Source organism: Theropithecus gelada, chromosome 8 (assembly GCF_003255815.1).
Source record: "Theropithecus gelada isolate Dixy chromosome 8, Tgel_1.0, whole genome shotgun sequence".
In the NCBI taxonomy this organism is placed as follows: Eukaryota; Metazoa; Chordata; class Mammalia; order Primates; family Cercopithecidae; genus Theropithecus; species Theropithecus gelada.
The window spans coordinates 51,592,289-51,604,600 of record NC_037676.1 but is presented as its reverse complement, the minus strand read 5'-3'; positions in this window follow the sequence as shown (position 1 = coordinate 51,604,600).

The window sequence follows — 12,312 nt, the reverse complement described above, 5'->3', positions numbered from 1 at the left end:
AGTTACCTCTCCCGGCTTCTGCTCTTTTAAAAAAAAATGTGTTAGATATTTTTGTTCAAAAAGATTTTTAAGATAATTTTTAGAATAGGAGATTGCAATTTCTTTTCATCTATATTTTGAAATAGAGAACTATGCTTTTGTGCAATTAATTAAATTTGGAGAAAAATGCACGGCCTTGATTTTTATACACAGCCAGCCCTGCTCACATTATACCCAATAAACACGATAATATTCCAGATGAAACTTAACTGTACCATGGCAGAATTCTAGACATTTATCTCTCGGGAAATGTTATGCATAGGCAAACACAGTATTTTTAATAATTATATTGTTTCACAGGTAATGAATAAAGGAATGACACAATGTGTATGGTGATTATGTCAGCACTTTCTAGTAGTAAAGCAAGAATTCATACATCATGCTGAGATTCATGTCTGTTGTGAACTATAATGGAAAGGAAATATTTTTGATAGAGACTTTTCTAAAAATAATCAAATTCATTGACTTTTATCAAAATAAGTATTCATAATAACAACATATCATTTATTAATATAAGTTAATGTGGCTCCAGTAAGGAAAACCTCTATTTTACTCTGTAATTTGTTGACAAACAAGGTGAGTAATAGATTAAATAGCAGCAAAGATAAAAGGTATTCTTCTACTAAAAATGTCAGGAGAAATGCAGAATGAGATCCGGCTGCAGAGCAGGATAATGTTAAATGGGAAAATGGGAATACTGGCTGGGCTTGGTGGCTCACGCCTGTAATCCCCCCACTTTGGGAGGCCAGGGTGGGAGGGTGGTTCGAGCCCAGGAGTTCAAGGCTGCAATGAGCATCCACTGCACTCCAGCCTGAGCAACAGAGCAAGACCCTGTCTCAAGAATAAAACAAAACAAAAGAAATAAAGAAAATGCAAATATTAAGAAAGATATAATAATAACCAAAAAGCTCTTATAGATTGAAAATTATTGGTAACGTGGAGTTTGGATCACTGGATTCTTTTTAAGAAAGTCATACTAATTTAAACCAAAGTCGTCCAGGCTTATTTTTCAATTCGGCTTGGGGAGGAAAAGGTTAGCTCCACTAATAACGTTCCGGAGTCTGTCCCTAAAGCGCAGAGTTGAACAAGGAAGGAGTCTTAACCTCACCGCATAATCAGAACACAAACCTCTTCCAGTCTGCGTGAGCTCACGGTGTCATTATAGTTCCTAGGCCTTTTGTCGCCTTGTCACATGATGTTCACTCTGCTCATGTGGGACTTTGTGTAACAGGGCAAATTTTAGGGATCCTTCATGCAGATTTGTGGGCTTCTTTCCTGGCAGGGTTCCCTCCCTCGCAGGGTTCCCTCCCTTTGTTACTCCGCCACTCACTTTGCTTCCACCCCCTTTTTCCTCACTGCACCTCCGCCATTTCCAGGACCAGGCATCTGGCCTCTCTGGGTGGGATTCTCTCCCTGCGCAGAGGCCCAGAGGAACGTGCCTCCTGAGAGCAGCAGGCAGTCTGGGTAACCTCACTTCTTTTCACAGTTCCACGCATGACGACCCTGTGCCACTTGCTGTTTGGTGCCTGCAAACAGTGATGTCATCCGTTTTATCCAGGGCTCCAGTGTTTAGAGCGAGAGTTAATGCCAGCATAACTAGAACCAGAAAGTGTAAAGTTTTTAAACAGGAGAAAATTGAAACTAAAAATTTACATATGCATATTTTTAAAAATTAAATTGCTTATTTTTATGGATTTAGGAATACAAGTGCAATTGTGTTACATGGGTATGTTACGTAGTGGTGAAATCTGAGCTCTTAGTGTACCCATCACCTGGATAGTGCACTCTGCACCCAATAGGTGGTATTTTATCCCTCACACCTGCAGTCCTCCTACCATTTGGAATCCTCAGGGTCCATTATTCTACTCTGTATGTTCATGTGTACCCCTTGTTTAGCTCCCACTTATAAGTGAGAATATGTGGTTTTTCATTTTCTGTTTCCGAGTCATTTTAATAAGAAGCATAATGCCCTCCAGCTTCATTCATATTAATACAAGAGACATGATTTCATTTTTTTCATGGCTGTGTGATATTCCACAGCATATATACACCACACATTCTTTTCCAATCATTGTCGAGGGACACTTAGATTGATTCCATGACTTTGCTATTGTGAATAATGCTGTGATACACACACAATGCAGGTGTCTTTTTTTGTGTAATAATTTATATTTCCTTTGGGTAGATACCCAGTGGTGGGATCGCTGGGTCAAAGGAGAGTTCTCTTTTAGTTCTCTGAGAAATCTCCATTCTGTTTTCTACAGAGGTTGTTAAGTATTTACGTTCCCACCATCTGTGAATAATTGTTCCCTTTTCTCCACATCCTTGCCAATATCTGTTGTTGTTTTTAACTTTTTAAGAATAGCCATTTTGTCTGCTATAAGATGGTATCTCATGGTGATTTTCATTTGCATTTCTCTGATTATTAGTGATGTTAAACATTTTTTTCATATTTGTTTGACATTTGCATATCTTTGAAAAATGTTTTTTTCATATTTTTTTGCCTACATTTTAATGGAGTTATTTGGCTTATTTCTTGTTGAGTTGTTTGAGATCCTTGTAGGTTCTGGATGTTAGCCTTTTGTAGGACACTCTATTCAGTGAATGGTGCTGGGATAATTGGATACCCATATGTAGAAGAGAGGAACGGGATCCCTATCTCTCACTTATACACAAAACTTAACTCGAGGTGGATTAAAGACTTAAATGTAAGGCCTGAAACTATTAAAATCCTATGAAAAACTCTTCTGAACATTGGTTTAGGCTAAGGGTTAATGAATAAGTCCTCAAAAGGAAATGCAAAAAAAAAAAAAAAAAAGAGAGAGATGGATTAATTAAACTAAACTGTTCTACACAACAAAAGAAATAATCAACAGAGTAAACAGACCAACCCACAGAATGGGAGAAAATATTTATAGTGTGTATTTTAAAATTTAACATAACTTATTTTATGGCAACATGCATTAAAATTCTCATACTATTTATATTTGTTGTTTATTTTGTTTTGTATATTTTTTGCTGATTTTATTTTGCTCTAGTCAATGTAAAATAACTAAATTATTTAATTACATTTATGCACATGTATACAAAAATTAACAACAGGGAGTGTATTAATGTTTGCTGGTAGCATTAGTTATGTGTATCTGTTGTTAGTATTTGAACACTATAGCAGGCCCCAACCAAAAACTTGGGATCAATTTTTCCCTTTGAATGTTAACTTGTAAAATTAAAAGAAATTCAGTGATATGTCAAAGCTATAGGATAAATTTCTCACGTGATAAACTTGACTGTATTCTGATTTAAATTATTGACAGTCCCAAAGGTAGAACAAGTTAATCTAGAGAAGATTGACTTGCAAAATGAAAGAAAGAAAAAGAGAAAGAGAGAGAGAGAAAGAAAAAGAGAAATAGAAAGAAAGTGAAATAGCAATTATATATAATCACAAAGGCAATTATTTTCCTGATTTATCCAGATCTTTTCAGAAGTAGGGAAACATTGACAACTAGCTCTTTAAATAGTCTTCCCTTATGGGAAAGACCATCCTTCCTATACATGCTGATGTCTTGAGCTCTTAACCCCAAAATATGAATGATCTAGGCTTTCATGAACAATTTTGTTGCAGTGTTTTGTTGTGTTTTACAAACAAAACATGATTTAGCTTCCCACACATATTTATGGAGCTGACAGTGTTGGTAGTCTGTCCAGATACTGTTGGGTTCCTTTGAAACATTGTGTATATCCTCAAAACTTTGATGTGGTTTTGCTTCCAGCAGCCTGTACCTGTAACTTGTTATTTTTGAAAGATTACCCAAGGCCCCCTGACCCCTCCTTCACTGCATGCATGGAGAACAAAATTGCCTGAGATTTTTTTGTCTCTAGAGAAATGAGTCTGAGCTAGTGATCGACAGGTGCAGAAGCGTGGAAGCCCTGCCTACATTGCTTGGGATGAGACAATTTTGAGGTTTAACTTACACTTCAAACATCATGGGAGGCCTCTGGAGACACAGTAGTCCCCTGTTTTCCTGTCCCATATCATCCTTCCCTTAATAATTTCTTTGAGAACAGCTTCTTAATCACCCACATGCATACAAATCTTTATTTCAGGGTCAATTTCTGAGGAACTTGAGCTAACTCACTCTCCTCTATGGAGAAATGATGGACTGTTTATATCATCAGGAGAATTTTATTCCATGCTTCAGTAATACACCTTATGTCAAATCAATAAATAGACACATTGATTTACTGTACCAGATTCACAAGTTACATAAGTATCAGTTCTAGCTCCACATTTTTTTTAGTAAAATCCTGTTTGGGAGCCTTAAGACTACATAAAGGCAAGACCATGGGCAATGGCATATTCACAAAAAAGAATTATACTCAATTTTAAAAGGTTAGTGTCCCCCAAACCAGAATTTAATTTTTTTGTGCTTTGATTTTTCTAGACTAAATTTTTCTCCTAGTTTACATACTTTTTTTTTTTTCTTTTGAGACAGAATGTCGCTTCCTTGCCCAGGCTGGAGTGCGGTGGCATGACCTCAGTTCACTGCAACCTCCGCCTCCTGGGTTCAAACAATTATTCTGCCTTAGCCTCCCAAGTAGCTGGGCTTACAGACTTCCAGCACCACCCCTGGCTAACTTTTTCTGAATTTTTAGTAAAGACAGGGATTCACCATGTTGGCCAGGCTGGTGTGAAACTGGTGACGTCAAATGATCTACCTGCTTTGGCCTCCCAAGGTGCTGGGATTACAGGTATAATCCACCACACTCAGCCTTACATCCTATTTTTAAACTTTAGATGACCAAACTGTTACATGTGTAGACATAGAAAATTAGTACAAACTATTCACTCAATAAGATTAGAGGAAATTATTGCTGCATTACATGTTAAATTACCATAGTAGTTTATATGTTATAAAAATAAATCGTATTTCTGTGAGTCACCACACACTCATCATCATCATCATTTTCATAGTCATCACCAACATTGTTGTCATCATAATTGGTCAAATCAAACAATACACGAAACAACAAATAGAAAACCCTGGATATAGCTCAGTCAGTCTTTACATATGTAATTCAGATTTAATCTGGGTGTAATAATACTGTTATTTCTTCCCAATTCTTTCTGGGACGTGTTCAATTCTGACATGCTCACTTTTGGTCTAATATCGAAGATGCAATTTTATCAGTTACATGGGGTAGTCCCTTAATCTTAGGGTGCATCTAAGTAATTTTTGTCACACAATTTTGTAACATTTGCCCAAATCAGTACCTTAGAAAACTAAAAAAATACTTTGAACTCTGCCAATTCTCCCTGATTATGTATTTATAAATCACTTATTTTCAATTGGCCAATGCATATTATTTCAGTAGAAGATGTTTCTAGCAGAATATTAACTTATTTATTCACAAATACTGATTCAGTATTCATTATGTGTTGGACATTGTATAATGAGTCATAAGAAAAAGAAACAAGAATGAAAAACAACATGCAGACCTTGTCCTCAAACAGCTCAAAATCTTGTGAGGAATGCAGAAATGTGAGACGACAGTGCCAGAAGATGAATGCTATGGGTGAGCAGGGGAAAGAATCGATTTCCATTCTGTTTGGTATTTTAACTTTATGTCATTCAATAAGTCTGTTTAGGGAGTCATTAGCAATTTTTCTTCATTGTTCACATTTTGACAGAGCATTCTGATCACCTTGTCACATTCTTCATGTTCCCAGATGTCCTGCTTAACTTTATTGTCCTCATTTTTAAGGATCTCATATTGTTCCTGAAGGAGCCCTAAATATTCTACATTTTGTATCTGCCAGACTGCAACTAACAAAAAGAACAGCAATATAAAGGCAATAAGATACGTTAATATGCAGATGCTACAAAGAAGTTTCACCTTTGTAATAAAAATTTTTAATTCTCAAAGCATTTTGTCTAGTTTGCAAAGGAATATTTGCATTATCTCTGCACTTCTTTTGTATTGAGGGAACTTGAGGGGTCAAATTTATATATTATTCCTTCTTTATTTTTCTATTATTAACTTGGAAATTATTAATTTTAATTGATTATCAAGTGATGAATATTATCTAGAGACATGTATATATAATTAGGCCATTTGTAAGCATAAATAATAAAATCTGAATTAAAATACCTACCAAATTTAAATACAATTTTAATATTAGTGGTGCCTAAAGCATTCGTAAAGAATGAGAAATAATAAGTCTCTTGCTCTTATTCCACAAGTCAATTTTATTGACAATCACCGCAATCTCTACACATAGGCATATTAATTAATGTAACAAAAATTGTTAGATATGTTTTTAGGACCTTGTAAACTGTATCAAATGCTTTACATAGTTACTCCATAATGTTTTAATGGAAGATTCTATTTACCTGATCTTAACTACAGTTTGGCTACACATGTTGTAAACTCAGTAAAAATAACCAAAATAAGAGTAAAGAATTTCCACAAAGTAGCATTATTGTGTTTATTTAAAAAGCAGTTTAATTAAGTTCTTTAGTATCAAAGCTGATTAATTAGCAGGTAATTAATATATTTTAACCCAATTTAAACCATTTTAACTTATTTTAATCACCTCCAGTTACTACACTGTGTTAGTACTTGAAGGAAGAACAAAAACCTAAGAAAATTATTTAAACAGGCCATGGAGGTTAAGTCAGATAGACTCTGCATAATCAAGAGTAAAACAGGCCAGGCACGGTGGCTCACATTTGTTATCTGAGCACTTTGGGAGCCTGAGGCAGGAGGATTACTTGAGGCCAGGAGTTTGAGACCAGGTGGGTAACACCTTAAAAAAATTAGACAGACATGGTGGTGCACATCTGTGGTCCCAGCTACTTAGGAGGCCGAGGTAAGAGGATCACTTGAACTCAGGAGGTCAAGGCTGCAGTCAGCCATGATTGTGCCACTGCACTGTAGCCTGGGTGACAGAGCAAGACTCTGTCTCTTAAAAGCAAAGAGTAAAATAAAATCCTAACTTCCATAGATAAAATCAGAAAGGACTCTGATCCTGTCTTGATCTTGCCCCTGTGGTGACTCCAACATGAGTATAAATCACCAGAAGTAGCAGAGGTAAATTTTGTTAATTAGTTATAGAGCCAAAAAAATCATTTTCTGTTTTTTTCAATGTATGATAATTATAATCAGAGTACATTTTGCATTATAACAGGTTATGTACAATAGTAAACGGTACCAATCAATACTCATTATAATCTCAAGGTCAGAACATTTTTATGTTCATATTACTAAAAGCGTTACATCAATCTATTATAATTTAGTCATCAAAGTGATCATACCAAAATAGCTGGAGTACATGAATTTTTAATAGATGTATGCTTTGTCATCACATGTTATATATAATAAATGGGAAGAAACCTCAGAATTCATGAGATTGTAACATGTTGGTTAACACAGCAGCAGGGAACGGTGTACAAAAGAGAGTGAATCATGGTGGAATATAGGTAGAGTAGGAAAGAGGAAGGAAATAATATTTGTCGATTCCTTCATATTTTACAGTATTTTATTTAACCAAAGGAATGTAATGATGAGTAAAATAATATATTAATATATGTGTCTCTATGATATTATGTGAGGAGATAGTACATTTTATGTTTTATAAAATTTAAGATCTTATCTTCTTAAACTTACATTCAGTTTATAAAATTTAAGATCTTATCTTCTTAAACTTACATTCATGTCAGTATGATTTTTTCTAAAGAGGGATGTGTCTATGTACCTGTGCTTTTTGAAAGTGAGTCCTGTTATTGTCCGTTGTGCCTAGTAAATTATCCTTAAGTATATTCAACAAAAGATAGGGAATTGGAAGTTTTAGTACTACCAAAAAGTAGACTAGGGCAAAAAAGTCAATTGTTCTGGAATGATGTTAGAAAGATGGCAGATTAGGAAGCTCTAGACTTTCACTCACCCATGGTAAGACAGAATGAAAAGTGACGCATGGACCAAAATGACTTTAGGGCTTCAAAAACCACTTTAGAAGTTGCATCAACCAAGTGAATGCCAAAAGAAACAGCCACAATAACAATGGTAGAATATTTTGCAGTATTTTTGCTTCTCCATGCTCCATTCCCTTCTTGGAGCAGCGTGACACAGTCAGGAGAAAGTTGCCCAGTTCTTACTTAATGTGGAAGGATGTAAGTGGAACTTGCAGCATTTAGGTTTGTCTAGGGGCTGCCAGGGGACTGGTCTCTGTGTCACCTGACTTGGAGAGCTGATTGGAATGGTGGCATTATCAGGATATCAGGTTGGAGGCCACTGAAAGCAGTGGTGATGGTCATGGTGAAGACAGCTGACAGGCAACTTGGGACCCGCAGGCACCTAAAGGCAAGAGATCAAGGAAGAGGAACCCGATAAAATGCTTATGGCTTCAGTAAGAAACAGGGTGAGACTCTTAAGGAAATTAAAACATTTAAAAGTAATTGTGTAAATAGATGAACTAGAACAAAAGTGACACGTCACTTTCTAGAAAAGGCTTGAAAGAACACTGCATGTGTACACGGGGCTGATTAGTATTTTCCCTTGCATGGAGCCAGTCTGCAAAGGATGGCAGAAGTGGTTGACTTTGTTGTTGTTGCTTTGTTCTGTTTTTCTCTTGGTGTTTTACATACCCAGTTTTCAAAAAAGGATTGAAAGGCATATAAAGAAACAGCGAATATGGCCATTCAAAGGAACAACATTAGTGTCTAGAAATTGACCCTGAAGAAACATAGACCTTGGCAATGACTTTAAAATAACCATCTTAAGTATGCACAATAAACTAAAGAAAAGGGAAAGAGAATTACATGAAAGCAGGAAGACAATATATGAACAAAATAATATCAACAAAGATATTGAAATTATAAGAATGAATCAAACAGAAATTCTGTAATTGAGAAAATATAATAACAGAATTACAAAATTAACTAGAGAGATTCCATAGCAGAATTCAACAGACAAAAGAAATAACCAGCAAATTTAAAGACAGGTCATTTGAAATTACAAAGTCAAAGGAGCAGAAAGGAACAGAATGAACTGAGAAATGCCACAGGGCCTTCTGGGACACCATCAAGCCAACCAACGTGTACATTATGGAAGTCCAAGTAAAATAAACCCCCAAAGACCCTCACTGAGATACATTATAGTCAAAATGCCAAAAGTTAACACAGAGAATCTTCAAAGCAGCAAGAGAAAAATGGCTTACCTTGTGCATGGTAGCCCTATAAGATTATCATGATTTTTTTAGGAGAAACCTTATAGGCCAAAAGGCAATAGGAATTAATGTAATATATATTTAAAGTTAAAGAAAAAAAAAATCTGAGAATACTATGTCTGGCAACACAGGTCTTCAAAAATGAGAGAAAACGAAGACATTTCCAGGTAAACAAAAGCTGAGGGAATTCATTACTACCAGATTTACTGTACAAGAAATGCTAAAGGAAGTCTTTCAAATTTAAAAGAAAGAATGCCAGAGGGTAACTTAAAGCAATACAAAAAAAAAAGAAGTTCTCAGATAAAGGTAATTATTATGACAAATATATTTTATTATTTTAGTTTTGGTTTGTAATTCCACTTTTAATTCTTTCATGAGGTTTAGAGGCCAAGAGCATAAATCAATGCTAATGGGTACAAAATATAAAAATGTAATTTTTGACATCAACAACAAAAAGCGGAAACTAAGTTGTTAAGAAGTAGAGTTTTATATGTAATTGAAGTTAAGCTGTTATCAGATTAAAATAGCATGCTGTAGCTTTAGAATGTTTTATGTAATCCCCATGGTAACAAAAAGAAATAACTATATACTATACAAGAAAGGAAATGAGAAGGAAATCAAATCATTATGTATCACTACATAAAGTTAACTAAAAAAAGTTAGCACAAAGAAAGTCAATAAGGAAGGAAATGAAGGACAAAAAGCTCAAAGAAATGCTGAAGACAATAAACAGAATTACAAGAGTAAATTATTTCCCAGAAGGAATTACTTAAAATACAGAAGAATTAAATTCCCCTTCAAGAGATGCACATTTGCAGAATAGATATATACACAGGATCTAACTATATGCTGTCTACAGTTGACTCACTTTAGATCTGAGAACACTCACAGTTAAAAGTAAAAGGATGAAAAAAGATGTTCTTTGCGAATAGCCATCAAAAGAGAGCAGGGATGGCTATACTAGTATCATGCAAAATAAACTTTGAACCAGAAACTGTTAGAGGAGAAAAAGAACATTATTTAGTGATAAAATAATTAAGTCACTAAGAAAATATAACAATTATATGTATACCCAACCTCAGAGCTCCTAAATGTATGGAAGAAACATTGACAGAAATAAAGAAAACAATAAATAGACAGCTCTATAAAATAGTAGAAAATTTTAATATCTCACATGTAGTAATGAAAAGGACAGATCAATAAAGAAACACAAGGCTTCAAAACAGTATAAATAAATTAGACCTAACAAACATATGCAAAACATTTCAAACAACGGTATCAGAATTCTCATTTTTCTCAAGTACATATAGAACATTTTCTATGATAGATCAAATGTTAGGCTAAAAAGCAAGTCTTAATACATTTTAAAAAATGAAATCATACAAGATTTCTTTGCTACTTGCAATGGGATGAAACTAGAAATAAGTATCCAATGGAACTGGAAAATGTACTAAATTATGGAAATCAAACAAGACACTCAACCAATGGGCAGCAAAGATATCACATGGAAAACTAGAAAATACCTTGAGGCAGATGAGCGCAAAATACAACATTCTAAAACATATGAAACTCTGTGAAAGCAGCGCCAGGGAAAATATACAGCTGCAAAAACTAACACTAAAAATAAATTTAAAAATCTCAAATTAAAAACCTTACTCAGGGAACAAGAGAAAGAAGACAAACTAAATCTACAGTTAGCAAAAGAAAGCAGATAATAAATATTAGGACAGAAGCAAGTGAAATAGATAATATAAAACTATAGAAATGTTTTGATTCTGGTAGCTTTGAAATAAACATTAAAATCAGAGAGTATAAGACCTCTGAATTTGCTTTTAATTTTCACGATTGTTCTGGCTATTCAGAATCTCTTGAGATTCCATGTGAATTTTAGGATATTTTTTCTATACCTGCAAAAAAAAAATAATACCTTCTGAATTTTGACATGGATCGTTTTGGGATTGTATTGAATCTGTTGATGAATTAGAGTAGTATTTAAAAAACTGATTTTTGCTTGTTGATTTTGTACCCTGAAACTTTCCTTAATTCCTTTCAGTTAAAACAATTTTTTATTAGATTATTTAGGATTTTCCACATATATGATCATGTCATCTGCAAACAGACAAAAGGTTCTCACCCTCCTTTTTGCTTTGAATGCCTTTTGTTTCCTTTTCTTGACTAACTTCTCTGGGTTCCTGTTCTGTGTTAGAAGTGGCAAATGGGCATCCTTGTCTTGTTCTTTCTGATCTTACAGGAAAAGGTTTCAGTGTCCTGTCATCGAGTCTGGTGTTAGCTGTGTGCTGGTCATAAATGGCTAAACCTATTAGAAAACAACAAAAGTGAAAAGTTTCATACATTAGATTTGATAATGGTTTATTGGAGGCAACACCAAAAGAACAAGCAACAGAGAAAGATAAGTAAATTGGTTTACATAAAATTTAAAAATGTCTGTGAATCAAAGAATACAATCAACAGAATGATAAGGCAGCCAACAGAATGAGAGTAAATATTTGAACATCACATGTTGGATAAAAGGTAAACATCTAAAACATAAAAAGAACTCCTACAACTCAATTATATAAAAAAAAAAAAACCCAAACAACCCAATTCAAAAATTGGCTAAGAAGTTGAATAAATATTTCACAAAAGAAGACATACAAATGATCAACAAGCATGTGAAAAGATGCTCAACACTCCTAATTAGGAAAATGCAAATTAAAACTTCAATGAGATACCATCTCTAAGATGGCTACTATTAAAAAAAATAGAAAGTAACCCATTTTGACAAAGATGTGGAGAAATTAGAACACGTGTGCACTGTTGATGGGTATGTAAAATGGTGCATATGCTAGGGAAAACAATATGGTTGTTTCTCACAAAATGGAAAACAGAATTATTATGTGACCCAGCTTTTTCATTTGTGAATATATACCCAAAGTAATTGAAAGCAGGGCTCAAAGTAATGTTAGTACACCCATTATCACAAGCCTCCATCTATGGATGAAATGAAATGAATGAAAAAGCAAAATGTCAGAACCCATACAGTGGAG